This window comes from Oryx dammah, unplaced genomic scaffold, assembly GCF_014754425.2.
Source record: "Oryx dammah isolate SB20612 unplaced genomic scaffold, SCBI_Odam_1.1 HiC_scaffold_1, whole genome shotgun sequence".
NCBI classification, from domain to species: Eukaryota; Metazoa; Chordata; class Mammalia; order Artiodactyla; family Bovidae; genus Oryx; species Oryx dammah.
In genome coordinates this window covers 82830975-82845315 of record NW_024070185.1, presented here as the reverse complement: position 1 = coordinate 82845315, position 14341 = coordinate 82830975, and positions in this window count along the sequence as shown.

Genomic DNA, 14341 nt, shown 5'->3' with positions numbered 1-14341 from the left:
TTGGTTATCTATATGGAAAAATGAACCTTGACTCACCACTCACACCACACAGGTGAAAATAACTAGAAGTGAATCACAGTCTTAACTGCAAACACCAAAACTGAAACTAAACAGGTGAAAACATTGATGCATTCGAAATAAGCAACGTCTTAGGCTATAAAAGACACTAGCCAGACAATAAAAACTTGACAAATGAACTTCATCAACATGCACAACCTGTGCGCATCAAGAGGCTCCCTTAAGAAAATGAAAAGGCAAGTCATAAAAAGAAAGAAAATATTTGTAATACATCAATTTGACAAATGACTTGTATCCAGACTATATAAAGAATTCCTACAAAGATAGTATGGAGATTCCTCAAAAAACTGGGAGTAGAACTACCATATGACCCAGAAATCCCACTACTTAGCATATATCCTGAGGAAACCAAAATTGAAAAAGGCACACATACCCCAATGTTCACTGCAGCACTATTTACAATAGCTAGGACACAGAAGCAACCTAGATGTCCATCATCAGATGAATGGATAAAGAAGCTGCGGTACATATATACCATGGAATATTACTCAGCCATAAAAAGGAATGCATTTGAGTCAGTTCTAGTGAGGAGGATGAACTTAGAGCCTATTATACAGAGTGAAGTAAGTCAGAAAGAGAAAAACAAATATTGTATAGTAACACATATATATGGAATCTAGAAAGATGGTACAGATGAACCTATTTACAGGGCAATAATGGAGACACAGACATAGAGAACAGACTTATGGACACAGGTTGGCAGTGGGGGAGGAAGGGGAGGTTGGGACAAATGGAGAGAGTAACATGGAAACATATATACTACCATGTGTAAAGTAGATAACCAATGGGAATTTACTGTATGACCCAGGGAGCTCAGACTGGAGCTCTGTAACAACCTAGAGGAGTAGGATGGAGGGGAGGGGAGGTGGGAAGGAAGTTAAAGAAGGAGGGTTCGCATGTATACCTATGACTGACTCATGTTGCTGTATGGCAGAGGTCAACACAATATTGTGAAGCAATTTTCCTTCAGTTAAAGATAAGTTAAAAAGAATTCCTACAAATCAAATAAGAAAAAAAGGCAAGTGATCTAATAAAAACAATTTTTTGAGGAAAGACTAAAGTAAGTACTCGACTAAGTTATTTAAATAGACAAAAAAACACATGGGAAACTGTTCAACATCACCTGTCATCAGGGAAATGCAAATTAATTTCACAGTGAGATATCACCATGCCCCACCAGAAGGGCTACAATGTAAAAGGCTGACAATACTAAGTGTTGACAAGAATGCTGAGCAAACAAATCTCATATAGTGTTGGTGGAAGCATAAAATTTTATAACTGCTTTGGAAAAATGCTTGGCATTTTCTTATGAAGTTAAACACACATTTGCCCTATGACCCAACAATGGCACTCCTAGGGGGGTCTAACCAAGAGAAAACATTTGTCCACACAAAGACCTGGTCACAAAAGTCTATAGAAGCCCTGTTCATAATATTTCAAAACTGGAAAAATACCCAAGTGGCCATCAACAGGGGAATGAATCAATGAAGTGTGGTATAGCCATGCTACTGCTGCTAAGTCGCTTCAGTTGTGTCTGACTCTGTGCGACCCCAGAGACAGCAGCCCACCAGGCTCCCCTGTCCCTGGGATTCTCCAGGCAAGAACACTGGAGTGGGTTGCCACTTCCTTCTCCAATGCATGAAAGTGAAAAGTGAAAGTGAAGTCACTAAGTCGTGTCCGACTCTTAGCGACCCCATGGACTGCAGGCTACCAGGTTCCTCCATCCGGGATTTGCCAGGCAAGAGTACTGGAGTGGACTGCCATTGCCTTTTCTGGTGGTATAGCCATAAAATGAAACAAAAAGGAATGAATTACTGACATAACCAGTGATATGGATGCATCTCAAAATAAGCCAAGCAGAAAAGGCTGCTTTTGATGAAGTTCAAGAACAGGCAGAACTAGTCTATGAAGTTGAAGTAGTGATAATCCCTGGGGCTCTGGGTTGAGAGGGTGGGTATTAGTTTGCTTAAGCTGCCATGACAAAATACCATAGAATAAACAACAAAAAAAATGTATTATCTCCTAGTTTTGGAGGTTAGAGTCTGAGATTCATGTGTCAGCAGGGCTGGTTTTCTCCTGAGGCCTTTTCCATGGATAGGAGATGACAGTCTTCTCTCTGCATCCTTACATGTTTTTCATCTATTTGTGTGTGTCTATATCCTAATCTCTTCTTATAAAGGCACCAGTCATATTGGATTAAGGTTACCACTTGTAAGACCTCATTTTAATTTAATTATACCTCTAAAAAGGCTCAATCTCCAAATACAGTAACATTCGAGGGACTGAAGATTAGGATTTTAACATGTAAATTTTGTGGGACACAATACAGCCCATAATCCTCCTTAAGAATGAGAATGAGGCAAGGATATCTGCTTTCACCATTCTTATCCATCAGAGTGGCAGAAGATTCCTTAGCTAGCACAATAAAGGAAAGGAACTAAAATGTATACATAACAGAATGGAAGAAATAAAAATGTCCATATTTACAGATGACATGATTGTCTACAAAGAAAATTCCAAGAATCGACATCATACTCAATGGTGAAAAGCTGAAAGCCATTTACTCTAAGATCAGGAACAAGACAAGGATGCCCATTCTCACTACTTTTGGGCAACACAGTATTGGAAGTCCTAGCCACAGCAACTAGACAAGAAAAAGAAATAAAATGAATCCAAACTGGAAAGAAAGAAGTAAATCTGTCAGTGTTTACAGATAACATGATACTATATATAGGAGGTCCCCTACATACAAATAGTCAAGCTGCAAACTTTCAAAGATATGAATGTGCATTCCCTCGACATCAGGGGTGAATTAAAGTGAAACTTGCCCTCCATCTCCTATTGCTGGTGATCCTTCAGCCCTACCATCTCCCACCTCCTCTACCTCCTCCAGCCAGTAATTCTCCTTGTCTGTTCACTTGATGCCAGACCCAGTATGGTAGACATTGATGAAAGAAATTGAAGGCAACACAAATGGAAAGATATACTGTGCTCATGGACTAGAATAATTAATATTGTTAAAATAATCATTCTACCCAGGGCAATCTACACATTCACTGCAATCTCTATCAAAATATCAATGGTATTTTTCACAGAAAAAGAACAAATAATTCTAAAGTTTGTATAGAAACACGAAAGACCTTGAATAGCAAAAACAATCTTGAGAAAGAACATAGTTGAAATTATCAAGTTCCCTGACTTCAGACTATACTACAAAGCTACAGTAATCAAAGCTGTATGGTATAGGCACAAAAACAGACACATAGATCAATGGAACAGAATAGAGAGCCCAGAAATGAACCCACACTTAAATGAACAATTAATCTATGACAAAGGAAGCAAGAATATACAATGGGTAAAAGATAGCCCAATAAATGATGTATGAAAACTGGACAGCTAAGTGCAAAAGAACCAAAGTGAACCATGTTACACCATATAGTAAAATAAATGCAAAATGGTCTAAAGGTTTAAATGTAAGACCTGAAACCATAAAATTCTTAGAAGAAAACATAGACAGTATCCTCTTTGACATCAGTCTTATAAATATTTATTGGATATGTCTCCTCAAGCAAGAGAAACAAAAGCAAAAATAAGCAAAGGAAGTTGCATCAAATTAAAAAGCTTTTGCACAGTGAAGGAAGCTATCAACAAAACGAAAATCTTGCCTACTGAATGGGAAAAGATATTTGTAAACCATATATCTGATAAGGGGTTAATATCCAAAACATACAAAAAAACTCAAAACTCAACATCACCCTGATTAAAAAAATGGGAAGAAGACTTGAATAGACTTTTTTCCTCCAAAGAAGACATATAGATGGTCAACAGACACATGAAAAGATGGTCAACATTACTAATCATCAGGGAAATGCAAGTAAAAAAGGACATGAATGTAAAAATGGACATGAATTTGAACAGATTCTAAGAGATAGTAAAAGACAAACTATGGAAGCAAACTAAGGTGTCAACTCCTTGCTGTCCAAGGGACTCTCAAACGTCTTCTCCAGCACCACAATTCAAAAGCATCAGTTCTTCAGTGCTCAGCCTTCTTTATGGTCCAACTCTCACATCCATAAAGAGATATTACCTCACATCTGTCAGAATGGCTGTTATCAGAAAGATAACAAATAACAAGAGTCTTGGGGAGGATGTGGAGAAAAGGGAACCCTCATGCTCTGTTGGTGAGAAAGTAAACTTGTGCAGCCACTATGGAAAACAGTAAAAAAATTAAATATACAACTCAAAAAATTAAATATAGAACTGCCATATCATCCAGCAATTCTACTCCTGGGCATTTTTCTGGGAAAAACAAAAACACTAATTTGGACACTCCTATAAACATGGGAGCATTGCTGCATATAAACTCCAGCATTATTTATGACAGCCAAGATATGGAAGCAAACTAAGCATTCCATGATAGACAAATGGATAAAGAATATATGATATAGATAGATCGAGATATATACACAGATAGAGTTATATACACAATGGAATATATATATATGTATACACTGCTAAGTAACTTCAGTCATGTCCGACTCTGTGTGACCCCCTAGATGGCAGCCCACCAGGCTCCCCCGTCCCTGGGATTCTCCAGGCAAGAACACTGGAGTGGGTTGCCACTTCCCTCTCCAATGCATAAAAGTGAAAAGTGAAAGTGAAGTTGCTCAGTCGTGTCCGACTCCTAGCGACCCTATGGACTGCAGCCTACCAGGCTCCCGCGTCCATGGGATTTTCCAGGCAACAGTACCAGAGTGGGTTGCCATTGCCTCCTCCATATATATATATATATATCACACACAAAATGAAAAATTTTTTTCAATCACTAAGTCATGTCTGCATTGTGGACTGCATCTCACCAGCCTTCCCTGTCTTTTACTATCTCTTAGAATCTGTTCAAATTCATGTCCATTGAGTTGGTGATGTTATCTAACCATCTCATCCTCTGCCACCCTATTCTCCTTTTGCCTTCGATCTTTACCAGCATCAGGGTCTTTTTCAATTAGTTGGCTCTTTACATCAGGTGGCCAAAGTATTGGAGCTTCAGCTACAGCATCAGTCTTTCCAATGAATATTCAGGGTTGATTTCTTTTAGAATTGACTGGTGTGAACTCCTTGCTGTCCAAGGGACTCTCAAACGTCTTCTCCAGCACTACAATTCAAAAGCATCAGTTCTTCAGTGCTCAGCCTTCTTTATGGTCCAACTCTCACATCCATACATGACTACTGGAAAAACCACAGCTTTGACTATATGGACCTTTGCTGGCAAAGTGATGTCTCTGCTTTTTAATATGCTGTCTAGGTTTGTCATAGCTATTCCTCCAAGGAGCAAACATCTTTTAATTTCATGGCTGCAGTCACCATGAATAGAATGTTACTCAGCCATAAAAAAGATGAAATCTTGCCATTTCCAATAACATGTTTGCATTTTCCGGGTATTATGCTAAGTGAAATCATTTGGAAGGAGAGAAACACTGGCACAAGTGGGCCCTGTGCCTGTGCCTCTTCCACTCACCGGTCACATGGGACACACAGGCAGCAGGCACTGGGGGCACCTGCCAGGCCCCAAGGATGGGACAAAGTGTCCAACACTGTACTTCTTTCAACAAGTTGGGCAACTTTGCCAAAACAGCTGGACGGGAGGCTGGGATGAGAATCCAAGAGGCTTTGGATAGGGGGGCAACTTTGTCAGATTTCAGGCCCCAGTGACAAATTCTGATGAATATTCCACTTATCAGTAGACAAGACCCAGGAAAGGAGGAGGGAAATCTTTCCAGGCCCACATAAATCTCGCCACTGGGGTGGCGAGGAAATGAAGCTCCAATGCTTTGACCACCTGATGTAAAGAGCCAACTAATTGAAAAAGACCCTGATGCTGGTAAAGATCGAAGGCAAAAGGAGAATAGGGTGGTAGAGGATGAGATGGTTAGATAACATCACCAACTTCTGGGAGTTTCCTCTTTTCAGTGGTTCTCAGTAATATCTAAATTTCTATGAAGAATGTTTATTATATTTGCAATTGGGAGAAAAGCCAATCTACTTAAAAATAAGCTAATAAAAACTTCTCTATGCTCTTTCAAGATTCAAAACTTCCAGTCATTACAGAGTCAGAGCCAGCTGTCTCCATGTCTGTTTACGTATGGAAATTTTAATTTCTACTTAGCTGTCCTAAATCTCTCTGAGGAAAAATGTGGTCAAGAAATCCCAAAAGAAGGGACTCTGAATGTAATTCTGCTTTCTGAGAACGTGTTTTTGCAAAAAGCTTTCTCAATTGCTCTAAACTGAAAGTATGTTTTGTTCAAAGGCAGAAAATTTTTCCTAAACTTGAGTACTGCCTTGAACTTCACCCATTTTCACCATCAATCAGGCAGCTAGGAGGGTGAACAGGCCAGGACCTGTTCACAGGTCCTGAGAGGCCACATCTTGGCCAGGTGACAGTGGGAGAGCCCCTTCACCCCAACACGAGGCTACAGGGACTCCCTGGGAAAATTGTATGTCAGATGCCAAGGTGAAGGCAGTGAGGAGCTGATTAATCATCACTCACTTTACTTTCTTATTTTTTAAAAGAAGACTTGCTCTAAAAATATTTGACAGTTTAGTCATCTCAGCCAAGAGGAGCCTTTGGCATCGCACTGGAGAAGCAATCTCGGCCTCAAGCCCTTAGATGAAGGGCCATTTAAGAGCTTTCCAGACAGGACAGGATAATTACAGAGAGGCGCTGGCATAGGCTGCAGTGACATTCAAGCCTCAAGTGGAGCAACCTCTTATCTTTAACAAAGAGCTCTGATGATCGACGCTGAAAGGAAAGTGCTGTGTCTGGGAAGCTTTTTTATTTTTTTAACCCTGTAAGAAAAAAAAATGTCATTGTGTAAATAAAGAGCTACATGAAGGAGTAAGGCAATAAGAGTGGCCTTGCCCCACTCTTCAGGTCCAGGTGTCTGGATACACAGTGATTCCAACATTGTTCTGGCAACTGCACAGCCTCAAGCAGAACATGGCTGAGCCCAGGGAGATTCGGGTCTCCCCTGCATGCTCAGGCTCCACCCACATTAGAGTTGGCCTGGTGGCATTTGCCCAGTCACTTGGACTCTTCCTTTCTTATTCAGTTCCTTTGTCTTTGCCCCTGATCAACCAAAGGCAGTTCAGAACTCAACAGCTCTGCTTATTTAGAGGGTTTCCTTTCTGGGCACTGATGTGCTGGCAGCTCTGGGAGAAGATAGCTAGAGAGAACTGGAATCTATTCACAGCACCACTGTCCTAGTGGAAAAAAAAAAAAAAAGAGTGAAGGGAGGGAAGAATGAGGGGAGGGAAAGGGGAGAGGACCTAAGTGTCCCTTAGCAGGGGTCTAAAGCGGAGGGACGGGCCTTCCCTGGTGGCTCAGATGGTGAAGGCTCTGCCTGCAAAGCAGGAGACCTGAGTTCAATTCCTGGGTCGGGAAGATCCCCTGGAGGAGGACATGGCAACCCACTCCAGTATTCTTGCCTGGAGAATTCCCATGGACAGAGGAGCCTGGTGAGCTACAGTTCATGGGGTTGGATACGACTGAGCGACTAAGCACAGCATGAAGCTGAGGGACAGTCTCAAGAAGCAATATCGGGCTGGGAGCATCGGCCCACCCCTGCAATTAATTATTTTTTAGGCAGCATAGTTTATTTTGCAGACAAAATTTTTTGAAGCGTGGTTTTTTGAAGACAGAGGATGATGGGGTGAATAGAGAATAGTTGCCCACTTTGCCATGGAAGCTCTTAGGCTCCTCATATATGTAGGGAATGGGGAAGGGAGGGATGAGGTTCTCTGCAGCAGCTTCTGACTTTAGAAAGAAAGGCTACCATTTCAGCGGTTCCCGAGGATACTCCCTGCACATGATGTACACCCACAGGAGGACCCCGGCCAGACCCCCACCCACACCAGGGTTCCTTGACCAACCATCTAGGACAAAACAGTAACAGCCATGCTCTCCTGCACCCGTTTTTGGAGAAGCAGCACAGGCTGCTGAAAAGTCACAGCCTGCTGACCAGGAGGCCCCAAGCTTATATCTAGAGGCCTGCAGTTTCATCCAATTTGTAGCCAGAGCAGCAGCTATGAGGGATCCTTTAGACGTGATGTTAAGAACATGGGAGTAGACAGCTATAATCCCACATCTGCATGGGTTTATTTTAGGAGACTCTAAATTCAGCATAAGATGCATTCAACAAAAAATTCTAGCCTCATCCAGCACAGTCTTCCTGGACTATTCTGAGATATAAAATTATGTACCAGGAGAACACAAGGCCTTCCCTATTCATCTGTTCAAGCATATATCACTAGTAACTCTTCACTTTAAAAATCCCCAGTTGGATCGCTAGCAAGTCCATTGGAATTCTCTCAAAACGCACTTGACAGAGCTCTCACCGCCGAGCCGGGCCAAGGCGGAGTGAGCCCTCCACTCCCACGCTCTTCCCTCTCCTTGTTCCTGCAGAGGGCAGAAAGCTGGGAGGGGCAGCCAGGAGGGTGGTCATCTAAGGGCTCCCACTCCTCAGACCCCCCTGAGTGGGTTCCTTGGGTGTGTTTCGGGGCTCCACTCTTTAGACTAAAGAATGCTCACAGGTTCTAATAAGTCATAAGAACCTGACCTGGAAGTGGGCAGAGGACTCAGACTAAACTGGCCAAATTGAGCTCACCGGTGCAGAGCCCTCCGCTCTCCCCTGGCTTCTTTCAACACCCAGGTTCTTGGAAGGGTGGGCCCAAGTCCAGAACTCCCACACAACTCAATCATGCGGCTTCACACTCCACCCTCTGACACACTCACAAGTTCTGTCTGCGAATACAACCAGCTCTTATGAAAGGTGGGAGAGAAGGAGAGAGGGAAAGGAGGAAGGAGGGAAAGGGAGAGAACGGAGAAGGAGGGAAGTCAACTAGTTGGTTCGTAGTTGGGTAGTGACTGACTAGGGGCTTCCCAGGTGCTGCTAGTGGTATAGAACCTGCCCACCAATGCAGGAGACATAAGAGATGTGGGTTCGATCCCTGGGTCGGGAAGATCCCCTGGAGGAGGGCATGGCAACCTATTCTTGCCTGGAGAATCCCATGGACAGAGGAGCCTGGTGGGCTACAGTCCACTGGGTCACAAAGAGTCAGACATGACTGAGCGACTGAGCATACACACGTCCACACAGTGACTGGCTGGTCGGTTAGTCGAACTCTAACAGGGATCTTGCCTGTGGCCCCGGGGCAGCAGATGGCTGACAGCCTCTCAGTGAGCATGGAGCGAGGACAGGAGGTAGCACGTGGAGGGCATGGGTGCAGCAGTGTACAAAGGGGGTGGGTTCTGGCCCAGAAGGGATGGCTTCTCGGTTCTTCCCAGATAGACGGCTGCAAACACAGGCACCTCACTTCTCACTGCACACAGTTGGACCACGTAGACACATGGTGGCCTCGGGTGGGATGGGCATGCTGAGCTGTGGCTGTCCCAGATGTCCGGATGTCCTGGAGAAGGTGGATGCCCCCAAAGCTGGCCTGAAGCTATAGGACTGAGGCAGAACTGGTACCCAAGAGCTTGGGTAGGGTGTCCCCTCAGTCCTGGCAGATGCTTCAGTCAGACAGGCTGCATCTGCCTCAGAGTGCACTCCTCAGCTCCTTTCACACACACTAAGCACCAATGGACACCTGGGAGAACTGAAGCACTGATGGCGTGTGCTCCCCCCAGCCCACATGGCAGGCAGAGGTGTCCTGCTCTGAGCCCCCCAGACCTATGTGAGCTGGTCTGTTCCTGGTGCCTAGGGCAGGGCCAGGCCCCCCCACAGTCCTAACTGAGGTCACCGAGTGATCACTAAGGGCCGGAGGATGAGCTGTCAAGATCCCCCAAAGTACAGATGAGGAAACTGAGGCCCAATCCAAGCTCTGCCTGATGGGTTCTCTGTGCCAGTGGGATCCAGCCCAACCTGGCTTGCCCATCACCCTCTTGTCTACACAGAGCAGGCCCTGCATCCAAAGACAGCTGGCCTTCAGCTGACCAACTGGCTAGACACAGGGAAGGAAAAGCCACAAAATAAGCCTGCACAATATCACCTCTCATGAACAGCCTATCTGGGGTTGAGGTGAGTTGCTGTCATCTGAATTGAGTCTGAGCACATGTGCGCACAGACCCCCCACACTGACTCATTCTTTTTACTTCAAGCTAATTCAAGCAGTGATGTTGCATCCCCCAGTCACCCTAGAAACCCACAACGACAGCTTAGACCTTCTCACTGTCCTGATTCATAGATGTAGACAGGGAACACACCACCAAAGAGCCAGGGACAGCCTGGGGTCACCAAGAACCTGGGAATAAGCACTTTACACTCTCTTTAAAGAAAAAAATCCCCTTATCCACATTTATCTGAAGGGCTGGTTTTCTTAATGTAAAAGAAAGTAAGTGAGAAAGAGAAAGAAATAAAATGCAGGTTACTAAGTGACAGAAGCCAGTCTGAAAAGGTTACACACTGTATGGGTCCAACAGTGTGACATTCTGGAAAAATTACTGAGTTAGGACTTGCCGGGGTTTAAGGGAGGAGGGATGACTAGGTGGAGTACAAAGGATTTTTAGAGCAGTGAAACTACAGTGTACAATACTATGAAGGTGGATACCTGCTATTTGTCCAAGCCCACAGAACATACACACCTAGAGTGAACCCTAATGTAAAACGTGGACTCTGGGTGATTATGATGTGTCGAAGTAGGTTCATCAGTTGTAACAGACACACTGCCCTAGTGAGGGATGCTGATAATGGGGGAGGCAGGGAGAAGCTGCTGGGGAGTTATATGAGAAATCTCTCTACCTGCCCCTCAGTTTTGCTGTGAACCTAAAACTAAAATAACAGTAATAAAGTCTACTTAAAAAAAAAGACAATTTGGGAGAATGGCATTGAAACATGTATAATATCATGTAAGAATCGAAATGCCAGTCTATGTCTGATGCAGGATATGACACGCTTGGGGCTGACGCGTGGGGATGACCCAGAGAGATGTTGTGGGGAGGGGGGTGGGAGGGGGGCTCATGTTTGGGAACGCATGTACACCTGTGGTGGATTCATGTCAATCTATGCCAAAACCAATACAGAATTGTAAAGTAAAAATTAAAAATAAATAAATTAATTAAAAAAAAAAAAAAAAAAGACAATCCTGACATATGAAATCCCTGTTATCCTGGCAACCTCATGCAGGGGTATTTCTAAAGCACCCACTCTACTCCCTTCCCATCCATTTAAAAAGGGGGAAAAAAAAGAAAGTGTGGGGTGAGGGTGAGGGAAATCCAGAATTAAACCAGGCCCCATCACAGAATCCAACATCCTGCATTTGTTCAAAAAATATTCTGGACAATTTTGTTCAAGAGCCAGGGACCCCTCAGCAAAGTCAGCCCAGGTTGTCAAGCCTAGACTCTGGTGTGCTCAAATGGAGATAGACCCCCTCCTCAAGTTACACAGCAGGAGCACTCCAACCCCAGCCCGACAACCCTGGAGAATAAACAGCACCCAAGGAACCCAGGGAAGTGACACCCAGGATTTCAACGCCACCCGAAACGAGAAAAACTCTCCCCTTTTCAGGCATTGGTCTACTCACCGCCTTCCCTTGGAGAGGAAACCCATGAAACTCACAAACAAGCAGAGACAGGGGGTACCCACAGGCCTGGGCAGCCCCACTGGCCACTCCTGCCTGGGACAGCTTGCTGCCTGAGACCCCAGGCGGGTCTCCCACGCTGGGGCGCCGCAGGCCTCCTCTCTCTGGGCACGCTGTGCTGTGGGCAGTTAGTCCGGGGTGAGGCTGGCAGGAACCCCACGAGCTCGGGGCTGGTGGTCTGGAGTGGCCCTGCCTCCCTGTTCCAGGCCTCAAGGGGCCCCAGTGGCACCCACGGCAGCCTCTTTTCTTTTCTGTCTAATCTCACAGCTGCAAGGAGACGCTGAGCCCTGACAAAGCCCGCCTGCTCCTCCAGAGCCAGCAGGAGGGGTGAGGGGAGTGCAGCCCGCAGCCCGCAGCCTGGGATGCCGACTGTCACCATGGCAACAGGAAGGGTGGGGGAGGGTGGGCGACGAGCTGGTGGGACCTGTAGGGCCAGGGAGTCTCTACAACCATGGGCCAAGGAGGAGGCCCTGGCAGGCTGTGAGGGGCCTTGTTTCTTGTTCTGAACACCTCTGCCACCCACCTTCTCTCTTGCAGACTTTTTTTAGAAGATTCTGTGGCAACAGGGCATTTAAAATGCTTCATCACCACAATGATGTAGTGTGTGGACACTTAACACATGCCTACAAGGAATACTCATCTGCTTAAAGAGTCCTTTGTTTGGAGACTATGGGTGTAGGGGGTGTGTGTGTCTCTCACATTCAGGCTTGCCTCCACACTCACCTTTTACGCTCATGCTTGCCTGCACCCCTCATTTGGAGAGTGCTAACTGAAGCCTGGATCCTCAGGGTATGTCAGCTCCCGAGCCCCGTCTATGACTGTGACACACACTTACTCGTTTGTTTCCCACTGTGCACGTGTAAGGTGAGTAAGGGGAATATGGTTATCATGGAGTTTTCTGCCAAGATCACCAAGGAGATGTGTGCCCCGCTGAGGTCACTTCCTCAGTAAGTGATAAGCCTGGACCAAATGGTGTGCCACATGCTTTTGAAAACGCCAAAACCACAACTGGCCAGCACTGAGCAGACCTAGGGCACGGGTGTGAAGCAGAAAACTGCCCAGGCCAGCCATCTTTCCTGGCTTACGCCAACACCTTGAGCAGTGGTGTCTCAGCTTCCCACCGGACCTGAGTGTCTTTCATTCCCCTGCCCAGGATCTCATTAAACATCTTCATAATTCAATGTCTGCAAGCCTACAGATGCCCACTGAAGTCCCCTTGGTGAGGGGCCTGGGAGGACACAGAGGGTTTGAAACCTCAAAGTCTTCACTTCTCACTCTATGAATTTATTTATACATGTACACTTGTGGTAGCATTAAAACAACTTGCAAACAGAATGTGCTAATATGTTCCTTAGGGCGTTCAGGAAGGAGGGGACATATGTATACCTGCAGCAGATTCATGATGATGTGTGGCAGAGGCCACAGAATATTGTAGAGGAATTGTCCTCCAATAATTATATTTTGTGCTAAAGTTCTCAATATTGTACAATTATAATCTTTGATAATTATTAGTTACTCAAGAGCAGTTATGTTTTATGTGTATTGTCATCACCAATAGAATGATACTCAGAAAAAAAAAAGGTTTAATTATTGATAATGAAAATTTTTTGGTTGATACATAATTCCTCATTGGAAGTTCAAGGAGAGGCAAAGAATAATTTTTTAGCATGCTGTAAATATTAGAATTTTAAAATTAAAACGTTACATCGCTTTAACAAGGTAATTCATAGAGTATACTTACTATAGTAATTTGATATGATATTGTTAAGTCGCTCAGTCACATCCAACTCTTTGCAACCCCATGGACTGCAGCATGCCAGGTTTCCCTGTCCTTCACCATCTCCTGGAGCTTGCTCGAACTCTTGTCCGTTGAGTCGGTGATGCCATCCAACAGTCTTGTCCTCTGTCATCCCCTTCTCCTCCTGCCTTCAATCTTTCCCAGCATCAGGGTCTTTTCTAATGAGCTGGCTCTTTGTATTAGGTGGCCAAGGTATTGGAGCTTCAGCTTCAGCACCAGTCCTTCCAATGAATATATATTATGATTGACTGGTTTGTTCTCCTTGAAGTCCAAGTGACTCAGTGTACTGCTTTATCTTATCCAGAGAGATATACTTTAATCTAGATCAGAAAGTCAAGGAAAGACCCAGACATCATGACAATCTGGGGGAGATTCATGAGAAATAACAAAAGAAGTGTGGGGTCCCCAAAAGGAAAAAAGCATTAGTGAGCAGTTTGGCAAAATTTGGAATTCTGGTGACATGTTTTCATTATGAACTTAAATGATGACAAGTGCAATTTCAGCTTCAGCTATTGAAATTCAATCCTCCGAGAATATGATGTTTAAAACCTGGAACAACCCTTCCTTGGAAAAAACAGATTTCAAATCTCAATTTTGGACACTTCCTTCACTTAGCCAAGAAGAGCACCTATGGACAAAGAATCCAACTTAGACCCTGTCCTGATGTACCCAAGCTCCAGATTTCATCTGTACCTGCAGAGGGCCTGGGGACTTGAACCCAAGGGCTGCCAATTCCACCTGATTTCCAGCTGCCAGCCTTTCACCCCTGCAGCCCAGGGCAGCTCAACCCAGCACAGATCCCTGAGCACACCTTCCTTGTCCTGAAAATACAAA